This window comes from Nyctereutes procyonoides, unplaced genomic scaffold (genome assembly GCF_905146905.1).
Source record: "Nyctereutes procyonoides isolate TBG_1078 unplaced genomic scaffold, NYPRO_anot_genome, whole genome shotgun sequence".
In the NCBI taxonomy this organism is placed as follows: Eukaryota; Metazoa; Chordata; class Mammalia; order Carnivora; family Canidae; genus Nyctereutes; species Nyctereutes procyonoides.
This window is the reverse complement of record NW_026575146.1, coordinates 15,853,393-15,872,983: the sequence shown is the minus strand read 5'-3', so window position 1 is coordinate 15,872,983 and position 19,591 is coordinate 15,853,393. Positions and strand designations below refer to the sequence as shown.

Sequence of the window (19,591 nt, the reverse complement as noted above, 5' to 3'; positions counted from 1 at the left end):
CTGAGGAACAAGAGAGCAAAGGACTAGAAGATACAAATGAAAGAGAATGAAGCATGTACTTGTGTGCTAGCCACTGGAGGCCCGGTGCACGAGTGGGCAAGTACTTCCTCTTTTGGAAGCACACAGAACAGGAAGCATATGAACACTTTACTGTGATCCGGGGAGCAGCAGGTCAATGTTTCTATGTCCTCTGCTAACCACTACAGAGCAGAGCTGGTGGGGGCGGGGGGGTGGGAGGGTGCAGGGGAAGAAGGACACTGTGGAAAAAGAAAAGTGAATTAGGTTCTCTTCACCTTCAAAATACACTCCTCATCACCTTATTCTCGGTAATGCTTCCTGCCAATCCTCTATCCCCAGCCAGTTTCTCAAGTAACATCACTATTTTGATAAAGTTCTATTTTGCAAAGCTAACAAAAATGAAAAAGCTTACTGATACAAACAGAATACAATCCCCAAACAGCAAACTAGAAGGAATCAATCACATAGCTCCTTTCAAATATACACCACCATCTATCTCATTCTGAATATCCTTTCTAAAATATACTTCATATTTTATAAATCAAACTCCAAACTACATCCAAGATATAACCAGTGTTCTTCCTGGCAATTTATATCTTGATATAAAATCAAAGCTATTACAAAATTGAGGTGGAAAAAGAAAAACCACTCTAAAATATATGACACCATTATTGCTGAATTATACTAACAAATAAAACTTAAGAAAATGAACTTCCAAAAAATAAAAATGCTGCATAATTATATAAATTTACAGCACTGAAATCCATAAAGAATCCCTCTGACAGGTCAAAACTGATTTAATCAGACGAAATGACTCTAGATATTGTGAGTACACGTGCCCCCATACATATGTGCACACATTAAGACGTACAAATGAAATACCCTGAAAGCTAATGACCACAAATTAAACCATGAGCAAATTTAGAAATAAGTTTTAAATATGTGTGTCCCCTTAGGCTAACTACATCTATAACTGAAGTATCACACAGTCATACAACAAATAATACAACTTCCAGATGAACTTGAAATTTCCTACAACCACTTCTACACTCACTGCAAAATAGCTGATTCAGCTGACAAGAAGATATGTCCATCAATGACAAGGCCACTAATCTCCTCTCCCTGCATTGTGGTGCTTACTATTACTAGCACAGGTTTGGAATGATTAACTCTGCAGGCTTTGTGTTCTGAGGGACTTTGGTTCAAATCCTGACTGCCCTGGTGATTAGCTATGGTGATTGCCCAAATTATCTAAAATCTCCACACTGTACATTTCCAAAATAAGGATAATACTTAGACTCCAGTGAGGATTAAATCCAATAATGCATGCTTAACAAAAGAGTAATAATGGACTGGGGGTTCACTCAATGATTGCTACTACTCCTTTTATAAGCCTTGGAAGTCCCAGACTCATTTGTCACCCACCGAAAGAACCTGAGTTCCTTACTCATCTGCTTAACATTAGGAACAGGGGCGCCAGGCTGGCTTAATCAGTAGGATAAGTGACTTTTGACCTTGTGGTGAGTTTGAGACCCACACTGGGTCATTGGGTGCAGAGTCTCCTTAAAAATAAAAATGGAAGAAAGGAAAGAAAGGAAAGAAAGGAAAGGAGAGGATGAGGAGAGGAGAGGAGAGGAGAGGAGAGGACGAGGAGAGGAGAGGAGAGGTGCAGGAGAGGCATGAGCTGAGCAGGCTAGAGGACGAGGAAAGGAGAGGAAAGGAGAGGAAAGGAGAGGAAAGGAGAGGAAAGGAGAGAAAGGAGAGAAAGGAGAGGAAAGGAGAGGAAAGGAGAGGAAAGGAGAGGAAAGGAGAAGGAAAGGAAAGGAGAGGAAAGGAGAGGAAAGGAGAGGAAAGGAGGAAGGAAGGAAGGAAGGAAGGAAGGAAGGAAGGAAGGAAGGAAGGAAGGAAGGAAGGAAGGAAGGAAGGAAGGAAGAAAAAGAAAGAAAGAAAGAAAGAAAGAAAGAAAGAAAGAAAGAAAGAAAGAAACCCACCTTTGAGTTCACCACAGTACAGGACTGGAGATCATTTTAATATTCGTAGCATCTTCTAAATCCTTTCAAATTCAAAACTATAACTTTTTTCTTCCCCACTAAGATAAAGTCAATGGTAAGGACAATGTATTGCATTACTTTTGTATCTCCAAGTTTCTAGAATAGTGTTCAAAACCATTCAGTGTCTCAGCACAATAATATATTTCATATATTAGAACGGTAATGGTAATCACTACAAAACTACAGCACAAATATTTAGGCAGTTAAATACATCGAGGCCAGACAGCAGGGAATGCCAGGGTAAATAGAAAAATGGAGTCAGATAAAGGAACATACAAGACCTTGTTTACAACATGCTCTCTGCAATGAGGAGAGACATGAACTCAGGAGTCAGAAGATCTAAAGCTACATCCCAGCCTTAGTACATAGGTGACTGCATACCTGACAAATCTTCCTAAAACTAAAAAAAAAAAAGACTAATACATAATTTGTAAAGTCAACATTCTAAAAAAACTTCAGAAAATTCAGTTGTGAATATTCAAAATAATCAAAACAATGGAAATAAATAGCTATTAGGGAAACACTAAAATATAAAACAGGCATATAAAACGGTATGTTTTACTGGTACCCAGTAGTCTCATGTGGATGAATAAATTAATAAAATGCAAGTAAAAGTGGAAAAGGATTTTTTGAAGAAGGACTGAAAACACCCAAACTTCAGTAAGCCAAGTTCAATGGCAAGACCCCAGAGCTAAGGACAGAGTCATGATCTGAAGAGAATAGTTTATTTTTCAAATAAGTACCCTTCTCTAATCTATGTATGATGGAAACAAGTCTGGTGCTTTGGCGGATAAAAAGAATCAGACAGTACATATAATAAAAATGTTAACTTTTATGAAAAATTTAATTTGGGGAAACAGAAAAAAATATTTGTGTTGTGCTGTCATCCAACTATGGACAAGTTATTCTCTACCCATGGAAAATTTCATTTGGCTGCACTCTCCAAATAAAAGCAGAAAACTAAGTCCCTGTAATACTTGCACAGAAGATGAAGATCTCTTGTTTTTAAACCCACACCTATCATAAAACAAAGTCATCTACCTCAGTCTTTATACCCTCACAGACACAATAAACACTACTTATTCCAAAGTATTTCCGAATTATCTAATTTTCTAACAGGAGACATACAGAATCACACGGAAGCAGAGGAATACTGTCGAAAATGATGCATTAAAATAAGAAAAAACAGTGTATTTCATCACTCTTTATTCATTATGCCACACAGAAAATGAGGTAGAAAAACGTACCATGTGGTGCTGCCAGCCACTATATAACTCATAATTAAAATGAATTTTAGAACAGACATTATAATAAAGATGAATTTATACATTTAATACTTTCTTAGGATTTACTTAACTCCATCAAGATGGTATTCACACACTTATTGTATATGTTAATATATTCCATCCAAGTAACTTAGTAACTTAACACATGTCAGTACAGGGGCACCTGGGTCACTCAGTGGTTGAACATCTGCCTTTGGCTCAGGGCATGATCCCAGGACCCTGGGATTGAGTCCTACATCAGGTTCCCCACAGGGAGCCTGCTTCTTCCTCTGCTTCAGGCTCTGCCTCTCTCTGTATCTCTCATGAATACATAAAATCTTAAAAAAAAAAAAAAAAACACATGTCAGTACAAAGTCCAAAAATATTTAAAGGAATTAAAGTCTAGCATTCAATAAATACAATGCATAATGTCTGCCATTCTATCAAGAGCTATCAAACAAAAGGAAACTATGACCCAAACAAGGGGAAAAAATCAATAAGCAGACCAGAAATTACTCAAGTAGAACTTGCAAAAATGAAAACTGTACCTAAAATGACAAATACTCTGTATAGAATTTAAAAGCAGATGAGACACAGCAGAAGAAATGATCCGTGAACTTCAAGACAGCAACAGAAACTATCCCAACATGAATTAGAAAAAGATTACAGAAAAAAAAGAAAAAACATAGCATCAGTTATCTGTGGGACAATATCAAGCAGTGTAACACATGTATTACTAGAATCTAAAATGAAAAAGGGAGGCACAGAAAAAAATCTTTTAAGAATTAAGGGCTGAGGGACACCTGGGTGATTCGGTGGTTGAGCATCTACCTGCCTTTGGCTCAGGTCGTGATTCTAGGGTCCTGGGATCAAGTTCCGCATCGGGCTCCTCATAGGGAGCCTGCCTGTCTCTGTGCCTAGGCCTCTGCCTCTCTCTGTGTCTCTCATGAATAAATAAATAAAATTAAAAAAAAAGAATTAAGAGCTGAAAATTTTCCAAATTTGAAGAAAACTGTTTAGTTCACAGATCCAAGTAGTTCTATAAACTCCAAGCAAAACAACTTGAAAAAAACTATTGGTTTTGACTATGCATATCATAATCCAATTCCTAAAAACCAATGATGAAGAGAAAAATCTTAAAAGGAGCCAGGGAAAAACAACTGTTTGGGAGTCTTAACTTAGAAGCAATATATAATAGTGCAGTGAGAAGGGAAATTAAGCAAAATTTTTCTGTAAAAAAAAAAAAAACTTATACACAAAATCTAGGAATATAAACACTAGTGGTAAGTTCAAAAGAACTTGCATCATTTCAATTAACTAACCAAAACCATCCAAAACCTCATTTTGTATTCGCTCATATGAGATGAGCTAATGTGGTCAGTTGACTGGTTCAGAATGTTTCCATGGATACCAATTATTTTGGATAAGGAAAGTAGTACAAGGTCTACATCAATTACCCGGAAACACTGGCCTTATTTGTGTTGAAAAACACATAAATGTGAAATTTCTTTCTGATGCTAAACTTCTGACAGTCACATAAAACAATGTCTCACTCTTTTAACATAAAACTTTGCCAAGTACTATTCACTTGACATAAAATCTGGGCTAAGAAAAGTATGTGTTGAACTCAATCTGAGGGAGTTTGGTCATTTTTCAATGGAAAACGTGTGGAAGACAAAAATTCAAGTAACTTGAGGTTACATAGTTTTGCTGTGACACAGTAGGTAAACCACATGGTGCCTGAAATAGCTCATCCATAAAATAATAAAGTTGGATTAGAGGAGTTCAAAAACATCTGTGGTTTTGCAAAAGCCCTAAAAAAAAAAAAATACTTCACTACTAGTTCCTTAGCAAAATCCTTAGAATTAAGATCTTTTAGTCACTTAAGCTCACCTGTGTGAGGTCTTCTTTGCCACCTCTACCTCCTCAACCTATTCTCTATTAAATAATAATTAAAAGGAGATTTCTGCTGTTGAGGGAAAGGGAAGGAGGGGGAGGGAAGCAGAGACGGTAGATTTTCTAGGTTTCCTTTTTTAAGAACTTGTATAGTTTACTGGGCAAGCAGTATACATCAAAAGGAGCTAAGCTAATTTTGAGGCTGCATGGTTGGTTCGTATTGTAAGAGCCATTTAATTAATAAGTCAATTGATCTATATTGTCAGCCTATTGTTGAACATTTACCAGCTAACCTCCAAGGAAGCTGTTGTCAAAACTCATACTTATCCAACATTCACTAGTTACTTCTTCATTGATTCAGAGTACAAGATCTTTATAAACCTACTGAGTATTCATTTTCAAGACAGACTTTCTTTTTTAACTAAATTTTATTTCTTTTTCATACAAAAGTAGATTAGGAAAAGAAAAGTATCTCCCATGGAAACAAACAAGAACTATCCCCTCACCCCTCAATCAGACTCAAAGTTCTGTGAGGGCCGGGACCCCATCTATCATTTTACCACTGTTTCTCCATTGTCTAGAACAGTGCCTGGTGCAGATTACGTACCCACAACTACCAACCAAACAAGTGAATCTGTGAGGCAAAAATGTTATCTTTGATACTTTAGACTTATTCATTATCCAAAATCTATTAAAATACAATCACAAGTATTTGAAGAATGTGATTTTTTTAAAGGCTGCAAGAACTAAATGATGGTCAATTTCTGCCATTAATATTATTGTGATTATGTAACCTAGGTGCCAAGATAACTACTATCCAAAACAACTGCAATGGGGTATAAGGAATAATGGTTTGGGAATCAGATTAACATGGGCTGAAATTCTTATGTCCCACTCTTATTAGTGAGAATACAGGTTTTATTCATTTTTTCAAAAGATTTTATTTATTTATTCATTAGAGACAGAGAGAGAGAGAGAGAGAGAGAGAGAGAGAGAGAGAGAGAGAGAGGGAAAGAGAGAGAGGCAGAGACACAGGCAGAGGAAGAAGCAAGCTCCATGCAGGGAGCCCGACACGGGACTGGATCCTGGGTCTCCAGGATCACGCCCTGGGCCAAAGGCAGACGCTGAACCGCTGAGCCACCCAGGGATCCCCGAGAATACAAGTTTTTATCAAATTACTATAAATAAGTCTGCTTGCAAACTCCTTCATTTATTAGAAGCCTTCTTCTCAAATGTTACTGGGACCTGTGGTTAGCCAGGTAATTTTAAAAATACAGGTCAAAAGCATTAAAAATAAAACATGCACACTTAAACTGAAACATCTCTGGTGGCTGGTTACTTTGATGGCCTCCCAGTATTCACACACCTTTCTATAATCACCTCCTCTTCACCTGGGGTGACCCTGTGCCTGCTTTACTAATGAGACATAGTAAAAGTGACACTGGGTCAGTTACAGCTGGGTACTTCAGGGGAGGCTGGCCACCATGTAAGAAGTCCAACTGCTCTAAGACTGCCACGGTCTTCGAAGCCCAGCCTAGCCAGGTGGAGAAGCTGCATGAAAGAGAACCTAGCTAGGTCAAAATCTTGTTGAGCTTCCAGCTGACAGCCAGCACCAACTTGCTAGCTTGTGAGTGAGGCTATTTTGGACCTTCCAGCTGTCCCTGAACCCAAGCCAACATCATGAGAGGCAAAAGAACTACTCAGTACCATAATAGATAGTAAATGGTTTTTATTTTAAGCCATTAATTTGGTATGTCTTGTTAAATTATATAGATAACTACCACAAATATAAAACTTAAAACATTTACTTTTGCTGTAAGCCCATGAATGAGATTAAATCCATCACCACTTTGATAAGGGCCACAGCCTTGTCTTCTGGTATGGGTCCCTGAGAGAAGTCATGAGTCACAAACCTGCAACCAAGTGTAGTATCTAAATCTACACTATTTCATTAAAATAAAACAAGAATCTAAAGACTTCCATGGAGCAATTTTTCTGGATTTTCATGATTTTTCTTCCTAAATGTTAACAACTCTTTCCTATGTCTATTTGATAGCAATTTTCTTCTTGTGACCTATCTTGAGACTTTCCAAAGCACTGCAATTCCAGTTATATAGAAATCATAATTCTCTCTTGTATTCACATTTCATATATTTGTATAAGAGTTTGCTAAATTATGCAATAACAATTAAAACATACAGTAGACCTATACAGATTTAGGAACAAACAAGGAACTCTTGATAAGCATATATTTTAATTGGTGGAAAAAGAATGGCACGGGCATTCTAGAGAGTAGCCTATTAGTCATAAGCAGTCATGATGCTGTGAGCATCAGTAGATATGATTTATAGAAGAAATGGACAGGGTCTCATCTTGGAAAGGGTTAAGTGGTTGCATGGATAAGCCCTGCCTTAGATCTTCTGGCAAAAGTCTTTTATGTCACAGATTTACACAAAGTAGATTTTATCACTCCTATACTAAGTAGAACAAAAAAGAACACAAAGACTTAAAACAAAATATATAAAAAGAACAGTTACTCCACATGGATATATCCTGCTCATCATTAAGAAATAAAATAATTATATACTTTAAAAAATATATTTTCAGATGAAGACTTCTGGAAAATAAAGTCTTATAAAACCACATAAACAAATGTAACAGAATGCTTTAAACACTTCATATTATCATCTCTAACTTCTGCTTAAGTAGAAAACTACTTGAAAAGAACTAGAACCAAAAGAGAAAGAAAGAGAGAGAAGCTCTAGGTATTTAAATACATAGGAGTCATGTTACAGATTGCAAGACAAATGTGATTATTCCTGTTATTTCTGCAATTTTGCTGTAAAGAGTTGAGGACTTAAAAACAAGAAGGGCAAAGAATAAGATATTTTCAGATGCACTTTCTTATTTTTTACCAGTTCTAATGGCTTCAAATATATATATATATATATATATATATCTTTTTCCAAAACTCTGCAAATCAACACTAGATCATATGTATACAGATTAGCAAGGGGACAATCAAAATGGAACAAAAACCCTTCTGAGATGCACTTCCTTGAGGCCTTTCAGCCATACAACAGGTTGTACAGGGGGAATGCTCAGGAAGCAAGGTGGGAGGATGTCCTTTCAACACAAGAAGTGAAAATAAGCATGTCAGTCTTGCTGTGAATGCATTTGATGATGAAATGCCAATGGAAAAAAATTTAAAGAAAGCAACATAAAATAAGAATGCTAATTCGTTCAAAAGGTTGTTTTAGGCTTAACTAAAGACAACTGTGGGGCTTAAGCAGGAAAAGTTGGAAGATGAAAAACTGGATCAAAGCTGGGAGGAGAAGCAAAGGGTCTTCCACCATGCCAAGTGCACACAAAACATTACAGAATTTAGGGAGAAACAAGAAAAATGTTTAAAACTTCAAAGGTAGCAAAAAGAATTATGATGTTCCTCTACCTACTCTCACAAATGAGAACATTTTTTAAATTCCTTTGTTCTAAATTGAATTTATTTGTTGAAAACAAATAAAACACTTCCCGTCATGAATTACTCCCTGTCATTCTTAGAAATCAAGTAACGGAAGAGCTACTTACTGTGGGAAGCACATGAGCTGTCTGAATCTCCTTAGCTCAAGTTATCTTTCTTTCTAATTTGATTTTTTAAATAGTTAACTATAAATATGCCCTATGACACACACACACATTCAAAAGATGAACCCCACCTGTTTGGGGGGATAGATCTAGGAAATATAAGCATATGAGATCTATTCGCCCAGGTTTTCGGTGGCATAAAATGCAAAGAAAAGTGAGGAAAGCAATTAGACAATTGGGACATAAAATCTCTTACCTCTGCTTTGACATCAGCACAGAAAAAGCTCATTTATCTGAGATCAGATCTTGGTTTCCAACATCATGATCCAATTGAAGAACCAGGACTCACTGGAGAAATGGCTGAGTCCAGGACCAGAGCAAGGGGAAGATGTAATATGAGCTTGGAGCACCTTGTAGTGCCAGCAAGGAAGGAAGTGCTCAAAAAACAAAAAACAAACCAATGAGAGTACTTTAGAAGGACAAAGAAGCAGAGCTCCCTGGCAAAAGCTGGAAAAATTTGAGCCACAAAATAAAGATACAGAATTACATCCAATGAATCCATGAGTTTATAGTGATATAATTACTAATAAATAAATAAATAAATGGGAAAAGGGACAAGTCTCTTGTACAGAAGAAAATCCAAATAATTTATGTAGAAACTCCCCTCTCAAGGAGGTGGAGTTTAACTCCCCACCACTTAAGTGTGAACTTCACTTTTAGTGACTCACTTCCAAGGAGTAGAGCATGGACAAGTAGGGGAAAAATGTTAGCTGTATAGTAAACTGACAAAACATTCTCAGCCTTCAGCCAACTGATCAAGGTTAACAACATCAGTAAAAAGTCATGCTGAGAACATGGGCCCTGATACGATGAGAAAGGCACTTCATCTGTGTGGCCATCCTCCCAAAACCCGTAACTCTAGTCAAACCATGATAAAAACAGCAGACAAACCCAAATAGAAGACTAGTGTACAAAACACCTGATTGGCACTCCTTAAAACTATTAAAGTCATCAAAAACAAGGTGAGAAAGAGCTAAGGAGACATGACTACATGTGATGGGATATCCTGGATGGGGTCTAGAACCGGGAAAAGAACATTAGGGGAAAATGAACAAAATCTGAATAAAGCACAGAATTTAGTAAAGAATAATGCATCGACACTGGTTCACTAGTTGTGACAAATGTACACAGTAAGATTTAACAAAAGAAGAAATGAGGCACTATCTTTGCAATTGTCTCTCTCAACTATTCTATAATAAAAATTATTTTAGAATTAATTAGTTACCTTAATAATGTTGTATGGGACAGTTACATGATAATGCTGAATAAATGACATTACTGTACAGATACAAAAGACTAAGAACCAGGACTAAATGAAATCTTTAGTATTATGTTAAGCAATTCTTTATCAATATAACTGATAACTGTGGTTGTAAAAAAATTTCAAATGATAGGTGAAGAAATGCCACTTAAATTAGTAACTTCCAAAATGGGGATATGCATCATATTTCTATTTGCTTTTAATCAGCTGTATAATTTGTTACATAGCAATGAACAATTTCCATTCTAACAGTGTAATTTATGCTACCACTGGATCCTGAGTTCTGACCATTTACCAGGCACTATGCTAACTATCTTACATAATTTTACTTAATCTCTGACAGAGCCTTATGAATCCATTTTAGGATTATTTGCCCAGAGGGCCAATTCTCATTGAGGATGAGAGGTATTCATCATCAAATCCCTATTATACACTAGGTAGTCAATTAGGCACTTTACAAATGTTAACTCATTTAACCTTCCTGATGACCCCCAAAGGTACTATGGATATCTCCAATGTATATAATAGGAAAAACAGTTCCAAAGGTAACTTGTGTGATCAGGTGGAAAAGACCTGGGCCAGAACTGGAGTCCTGGTCTACCTCCACAGCACAGACCCCTCGCACCCCAAGCTTGGTTGCTGGGATGTCGGCCCCTTCCTGGTGGCAGACACGGAAAATTACTCTCCCTATAGAAGGATGTCCCCACCAGCTGGAGAAAGAGCATGGGAACAGCTCAGAGACTAGCTCTCTGCTCAGCTGCAGGACTCACATCTTTGCTGAAGTCTTTTAACCACTCCACATCTAAATTTCCTCGCCTATAAATAAAGGTGTTAGCCTAGCTAAAATATTGCGTCTCAATTAGCCTGGGGATACAGTATGACTACAATTTAAATGAAAAAAGAAAAAGTGAGGGTTTTTCTTGCCCTTATTTCTGCATATAAAATAAAAGGCCTACCTCAAATCCTCTCTTTCAGGTAGCTATTCGCCTTCTCTACCATGTCTAAGAATTACACCCTGTCCCCCCCCCCCCCCCCCCCATGGAACACTAATATATTACTGGTCCTCTAACAGAGCATTCCTCAGATCAGGCTAGTGTTTTCACTCACTTTGTGTAAACCTGTGTTTTTGTCTATAAAAGAGCATTGAGGGACAGAAAAGCCTTTTAAATTAGAGAACAGTGGCCAAGTTCAAAAAGGGTGTTGCCTGTGTTCTCCTCTAGGATTTTGATGGAGTCTTGTCTCACATTTAAATCTTTCATCCATTTTGAGTTTATCTTTGTGTATGGTGCAAGAGAGTGGTCTAGTTTCATTCTTCTGCATGTGGATGACCAATTTTCCCAGCACCATTTATTGAAGAGACTGTCTTTCTTCCAGTGGATCGTCTTTCCTCCTTTGTCGAATATTAGTTGACCATAAAGTTCAGGGTCCATTTCTGGGTTCTCTATTCTGTTCCATTGGTCTATGTGTCTGTTTTTGTGCCAGTACCACACTGTCTTGATGACCACAGCTTTGTAGTACAACCTGAAGTCTGGCATTGTGATGCCCCCAGCTATGGTTTTCTTTTTTAAAATTCCCCTGGCTATTCGGGGTCTTTTCTGATTCCACACAAATCTTAAAATAATTTGTTCTAAGTCTCTGAAGAAAGTCCACGAAAGCAAAAGAAACAAAAGCAAAAATGAACTATTGGGACTTCATCAAGATAAGAAGCTTTTGCACAGCAAAGGATACAGTCAACAAAACTCAAAGACAACCTACAGAATGGGAGAAGATATTTGCAAATAACATATCAGATAAAGGGCTAGTTTCCAAAATCTATAAAGAACTTCTTAAACTCAACACCAAAGAAACAAACAATCCAATCATGAAATGGGCAAAAGACATGAAGAGAAATCTCACAGAGGAAGACATAGACATGGCCAACATGCACATGAGAAAATGCTCTGCATCACTTGCCATCAGGGAAATACAAATCAAAACCACAATGAGATACCACCTCACACCAGTGAGAATGGGGAAAATTAACAAGGCAGGAAACAACAAATGTTGGAGAGGATGCGGAGAAAAGGGAACCCTCTTACACTGTTGGTGGGAATGTGAACTGGTGCAGCCACTCTGGAAAACTGTGTGGAGGTTCCTCAAAGAATTAAAAATAGACCTGCCCTACGACCCAGCAATTGCACTGTTAGGGATTTACCCCAAAGATTCAGATGCAATGAAACGCCGGGACACCTGCACCCCGATGTTTCTAGCAGCCATGTCCACAATAGCCAAACTGTGGAAGGAGCCTCGATGCCCATCGAAAGATGAATGGATAAAGAAGATGTGGTTTATGTATACAATGGAATATTCCTCAGCCATTAGAAACAACAAATACCCACCATTTGCTTCAACGTGGATGGAACTGGAGGGTATTATGCTGAGTGAAGTAAGTCAATCGGAGAAGGACAAACAGTGTATGTTCTCATTCATTTGGGGAATATGAATAATAGTGAAGGGGAATATAAGGGAAGGGAGAAGAAATGTGTGGGAGATATCAGAAAGGGACACAGAACATAAAGACTTCTAACTCTGGGAAATGAACTAGGGGTGGTGGAAGGGGAGGAGGGCGGGGGGTGGGGGTGAATGGGTGACGGGCACGGAGGGGGACACTTGACGGGATGAGCACTGGGTGTTATTCTGTATGTTGGTAAATTGAACACCAATAAAAATTAATTTATAAAAAAAAATAAAATAAATTAGAGAACAATATTTTGAAATTAGCAACTTTTTTCATTCAGAACAGGATTTTGTATAAGAGATGTGACAGGGGACAATATAAAAATTTAAATGTATATTATGTTATTCTTTGTTTTTGTTTGTTTCTCAGGTCTTTGTTTTAGTGATTGGTTTATTTAGAGTTAAAAATACCCATTAACTGGTACTTTACTGTGTGTGTAGGTGTGTCAATGACACAATTAGCTCCTCCAAGACAATAACTGCATCACTCATTCAACAATGACCCTCCTGGAAAGTGCTGTGCTAAGAGTTGGCAAAAAATACATCACTGAACGAGAAAGTCACCATTCTTGCCTCCTCCGAGCTTTCAGTCTATAGAAAGAACTAGATATGCAGCACACGAGTAGAGACCCCCAAGTCTTTAGAGTGTAGCGCTCAGTAAGGCTATCAAAGACTACAGAGCATGCTGGCAGACAGGACCGAGCCTCGAGAACTGGGAGGAGGAGAACAAGGCGGCCTGAGATTTGAGAGCTCTGAAGGCATGACTGGAAGGAGGAGAGGAGACACAGGTGACACAGAAGAGGGCAGGGCTCAGCAGAGTTGCTGAACAACTACAACGCCCAGAGCAGAGTGAGCAGAGCAAACGTGCGCCCCCAGGGAACAGGCAGCCAGCCAACCACGCTGCCCCCTTGTCCTGACAGAAACGTGCCGCTGGATGGGCACTAAGTAGGGGACAGTCATGAGCGAACCTTCCTTTCTCTTCTCAGTGTCTACCCTCTCACCATCCGCTATTGGACAGGCAGACACAGAGGCACGGTTCTCTAATGCCATGCAGACTTTTTCACACACAGGCTATTCACACACTACTCAGTCTCAAAGTCAACCGAAACAACTCTTCTGTCTATACTATTTTAATAAGCAAGATCAACTCATTGGTTAGGGGCCAGAAGAGGAAAAAAACTTGTTCACCTGAGAGAAACAATGCCTGTAGGGATTATGAAATCCTTAGAAATGGCACATTAACAACAATTAAAGCACTACCCAACACCAAAGATGTAATTAAAGATTTACACACACACAAAGTTGTCTCGTGAAAAATATAACTTTCTCCTAATTAAAAACTATGTAAACTAGGAAAAAAATTAAATGAGTCTAAAACAATTTTAGGAGACAAAAAAATAAAAGCTCCTATTTTTAATTATATAGCTTTCTTCACTCAAGGGAACATAATTGGTAACTGTGGTTGAATATATAAGGCCAACATGAAATTTACTGGAAATGTGCGACCTAAAAGTCCTGTGTATGCCAAAAATAAACACCACCTACAGCTTCAGAAAGAAATGTCTCACAGTATACAATTAAATGCAACATGTACCAAAAAAAAAAAAGGAAATGCCAAAAAAAAAAAAAAAGTTAACACATCAAAACTATATTACTTTATATTTCAACCACCAGACCATGAATCCCTGGACAATGAATGTAAATTTTTATTATGTGCATTTTTCAGGGGAGTCAAGAGTTCACAGTTTTCATCAGATTCTCAAATGCAATCTATGACCCAAAAAAGGTAGACAAGCAATGACCTAGACAATATTTACCACACATCTAGCAGGGTTCTCTTCAAAATCCCTCATCCTGACATGTATTAGACACTCAAAGGATAAAGGTTTCAGATGCATAACTAATTCAAAATCAATATTCAAGCTATAAGGTTACTTCCACAGTAGCCAAGAAGAGAGACAAATCCCTTCCCAACCACAAATACTGGCTTCACACAAAACACACTTAAAAATCACATGAATGTCATGAAGTGAACCAACTAAGAAAATAATTTTCAATCTTTTTGACGCACTTTTGTTGTACGTTTAAGATAACACAATCCTCCATACTCCCTGCAAAAGTGGTTAATTAAAATAAATTACATTTAATTTAGTTACAGTTAATTTAGGAATAAATAAATCCTTAAACGGTTCATAATCAAAGCAATAACTAAATACAATAGAGGCAAAGCCTTTGGGGAAAAAAAGATTTTAAGTAAACATGGAATATAGTGGTTTGGTAAATGAGAAAAATGGAAAACATTTCATGTAATACAATACTAGAAATGTGAGAGAAGACACACAAGAATAAAGTTATTTATAAGACTGACAAGGGTAGAAACCATAGAAGAACAAAATTCAAGCAGTGATTTTTTTCCAGTGATGGTTGTCTTTGTATTTATCTTTCCTAGGGCTCATAAAATTTTTTTGAATCGAGTTTATAGTGCCCAAATTTGAAACATTTACAGTCCTTACTTAATTTTTTTTTCCAGTTTCCCCTCTTTCTTTCTTCTTTCAGGAACTCCAAGTACACATATGATGATGACTTGATACGTTCTCATATGTTATCATTGTTCTGTACATTTTTCCTGGCCTTACTCTGTATTAGATTTTGCATAGTTTCTTTTGCTATGTTCACAAGTTCAGTCATTTTTTTTTTCTACAGTGTCTAGTCTTTTGAAAATCCCATCTGGTATATTTGTCATTTCAGATATTGTATTTTTTTCATCTTCAAAATTTCCATTTGGTCTTTTTATATCTTTTTTTTCCCAATGTTCATGTTTCCCTTTAAATACCTGAATATAATTATAACTATATCAACAACTCTTTCTTCTACTTCTGTCATTTTTGAAATTTCTGGGATTGTTTCTATTGGCTGAAAGCTTCTCCTGGTTATAGGTCATCTTTTAGGGCTTACTGGCATGTCTAGTAATTTTTGGTTGGATGTTAGACATTATAATTTTATGCAGCTGAATGTCTACATTTTGCTGTTCTTTAAAAAGTATTGGAATTTTTTTTTTATAAATTAATTTTTATTGGTGTTCAATTTACCAACATACAGAATAACACCCAGTGCTCATCCCGTCAAGTGTCCCCCTCTGTGCCCGTCACCCATTCACCCCCACTCCCCGCCCTCCTCCCCTTCCACCACCCCTAGTTCATTTCCCAGAGTTAGAAGTCTTTATGTTCTGTGTCCCTTTCTGATATCTCCCACACATTTCTTCTCCCTTCCCTTATATTCCCCTTCACTATTATTCATATGGAATTTTTTTTTTAAACAAGCTATTATTATTTGCAATTTCACTTTATCCTTTCAAGATTTGTTTTCAAGCTTGCTTCGGGTAATTTCAGACATGCCTTTGCTCTAGGAACAGTTACCCTACTACTAAGATATGAATCTTCCAAATCTTTATCACATGTCCCAAGTGATCAACACAACAAAAACTTTCCACTTTGACCAGTGGAAATTCAAGACCCTTCAAGCCCCATGTGAGCTATAGCAACCTTTCAGCTCACAATTCCCCAATGGCTCTTTGCCTAACCTTGCAGAGTTTCTATTCTATGCAAGTGCATCTTGCATTCAAAGACTGAAGGGGGCCTGCGTAAATTCTGGTACTCTTTTCAATATCATTCCTTCCTCTCTAGAATTCTGCCCTCAACTTCCAACTGCCTCAGTCTCCCTGAATTCCAATCTGCTCCTTCAATTCAAGAAGACCATTCTGCTTTGCCTGGGATTTAGACTGTACCACAGCCTGGAACACCTTATAGGCAGAAAAATCAAGGTAATTATAGGGCTCACTTTGTTTCCCTTGTCTCAGTGATGACAATCAGGTACAGTCTTATCATCCAATGTCTGAAAACACTTGTTCCATATTTAAGCTTATGCACAAAATGATAGAAATGGTTTATTATATAGCACTAAGACAATATATTTATAAAATTTTAATTTAAAAATTGCTCTGTAGATTTTTTTAGTGTCATAATGAAATGATACACTATCTATCTATAACATATATAAAGAGAAGCAATGAATGACTTTCAAAGTGACTAACTCCACAGTCTAGCTAAAGTATTTTATGATAGAATCATATAGCAATTACTTTAGGAAACAAAGAAGAGGGAAAATTTTGTTTACAGACAAAAATAATACAGAAAGCCAAACATCATCTCATTTTAAAGGTTAAAACATTTACAAATAGTCAAATCCAACCAATTTATTTTGTAGTAATTAAAATGCTCCCAATTTCTATAATTTATATAAGATCAGAAAGATTCTTCATAAACCTCTAATTTTTAAAAAGGAATATAGAAGATCTAAATCTTAAGACTTAAAAGACAAAGCTGGTTATCACTTAAATATACAAATATATAAAAAATGACATACTTCTCAACTATAGATGGTACCAGAATACCAAACAAATATGTAGCATTTTTGACAGGTCCTCGATTGGGCTCATCAGAAAAACTATAAATAGTTTTATTACTCTAAGTTCTCCTGCTGAGGGAGAAAAAAATGATTAACAGAAACAAAATGCCACTAAATTTTTGTGACTACTTAAAATCACCCAAACAAAAGTTCTAATATATTAATACAAGAAGCCACTCAATTTCTGAAAGCTTACATTTAAGTATACAAATATATACCTCTCCTGCAAGAATAATTTTAACTATTTGAGTCTCAATACTTCTTTACAGCTTAGTATTGTGTTGGTTAATCACTAAAACCTTTGCTGATGCCTTTTTCCTTATCTATGATTCTTTCCTCAGTGCATACACGACCTTTAAAAAGCAACCTACTCCCATGATATACTTCATTACTAGAAACTTATTGACAGAAATAATAAGGAACTGAGTATAAAATATACTGAAAATGTGTTAGCTACAGTTGGAAAAGTATTTAGAGATACCAATTTACCAATCAAATTGAAATTGAACTATTTACTCTAAACCATCCCTGCAATAAATGCTCACTAAAAATTACTATATCCTAAGCACTATTCTAGACACAGGGATATAAGGAGTTAAAAAAATAAAGACAACCAAAACAATCCTAGAAAAGACTAATGTTGAAGGACTCGCCTTCCTGACTTCCCCTTGCAATTATTATAAAAGTTAACAACAATCAAGATACTGTGATTATCGCATACAACAGATACATAAATCAATGGAACAGAACTGAGAGTGCAGATATAAACCTACGCCTATGATCAATTGATTTTTGACAAGGTGCCTAGACTATTCAATGGGAAAAGAAGAGTCTTCTCAGCAAATGAAGCTGGGATAATCGGGTAGCTACACACGAAAGGATGAAGTTGGACCCTTAACTCACACTACATACAAATATCAATTTAAAACTTGATGGGATGAGCACTGGGTGTTATACTATATGTTGGCAAACCGAACTCCAATAAAATATATATATATATACAAAAAAAATAAAATAAAATGGATCAAAGACCTAAACGTAAGATCTAAAATTATAAAACTCTTAAGTAAATCTGTAAGGCCTCAGATTTGGCAATGGATTCTTAGATATGACCCAAAAATATGAGCAACAAAGGACAAAATTAAGTTGGACTTCCTCAAAATTTAAAACGTTTGTGCATCAAAGAATACTATCAAGAATGTGAAAAAGACAACCCACAGAATGAGAGAAATATTTGCAAGTCATGTATCTGGATAAGGGACCTATCAAGAATACACAAAGAACTCTCATAACCCAATAATAAAAAGACGGATAACCCAAGGGCACCTGGGTAGCTCAGATGGTTAAGTGTCTCAGATGGTCCTAGGATCAAAACCCCACATGGGGCCCCCTGCTCAGCAGGAAGCCTGATTCTCCCTCTCTCTCCCCTTTTCATGCTTGCTCTGTCTCTCTCTGTCTCAAATGAATTTAAAAAAAAAAAAAAAAGATAACCCGATTTAAAAAAGGAGAAAGGATCTGACTGGACACTTCTCCAAAGATATATAAATGGCTAACAAGCATCTGAAAGAATGCTCACCATTGCTAGGAAAATGCAAATCAAAACCATAAGATAGCACTTGACACCCATTAGGATGGTTATTAACAAATAAAATAATTACAACTGTGGGCAAAGATATGAAGAAATCAGAACTCTCACACACTGCTGTCAAATGGTGCAAATGGTGAAATGTCAAAAGGTGCAGTCACACTGGAAAACATACAATGGAGCATTTGCAATCCTATATATCCAAGTAAAACGAAAATATGTGTCCACACAAACACTTGTGCACAAATATTTATGGCAGCATGATTCATAATGGCCAAAAGGTGGAAACAACTCAATGTCTATTGAATGATGAATAGATAAACAAACAGTAGTACTTCCATTAAAGAGAATATTATTCAGCCATATAAATTAAGACTGATACATGGTACAACATGGATGAAACTTGAAAACATTAGCTATGTGAAAGAAGTCAGTCACTAAAAACCACATTATACCATTCAATTTATATACAATGTTCAAAATAGGCAAATATAGAGAGAGAAGGCAGATCAATGGTTACTCAGGACTGGGAGGTATGGGGATTTGAAGATGGCAATAGCTAAAGACTGTAAGGTTTCTTTTTGAGGTGATTATAATGCTCTAAATTTCACTGTAGCAGTGGTTACATATATATTCACAGATGTATTAAACTGTGAATGTATCTGAACCAATTGATCTGGACACTTCAAATGGGTGAATTATATGGTCTATGAATTATATCTCAATAAAGTTACTTTATCTTTGCTGCTGCTGCTTTTTTTGTTTTTGCTGGGGGGTGAGGGTGGAATGTGGGGATGATGACACCTGGACATGAGCCAGAGACTTCCTGATGCGCAGAAAACTATTTATTTATTTATTTTTATTTTTATTTTTATTTTTATTTGCAGAAAACTATTTAAAAAGAAAATAA

At 36.7% G+C, this 19,591-nt stretch overlaps 1 protein-coding gene across 5 annotated transcripts in view; it reads right to left on the bottom strand.

The window, feature by feature from the left end:
* The window catches only part of MAP3K4 (mitogen-activated protein kinase kinase kinase 4), a 112,539-nt gene that overhangs the window by 73,568 nt on the left and 19,380 nt on the right, over positions 1–19,591 (bottom strand). The gene's annotated exons all lie outside the window — the stretch shown is intronic.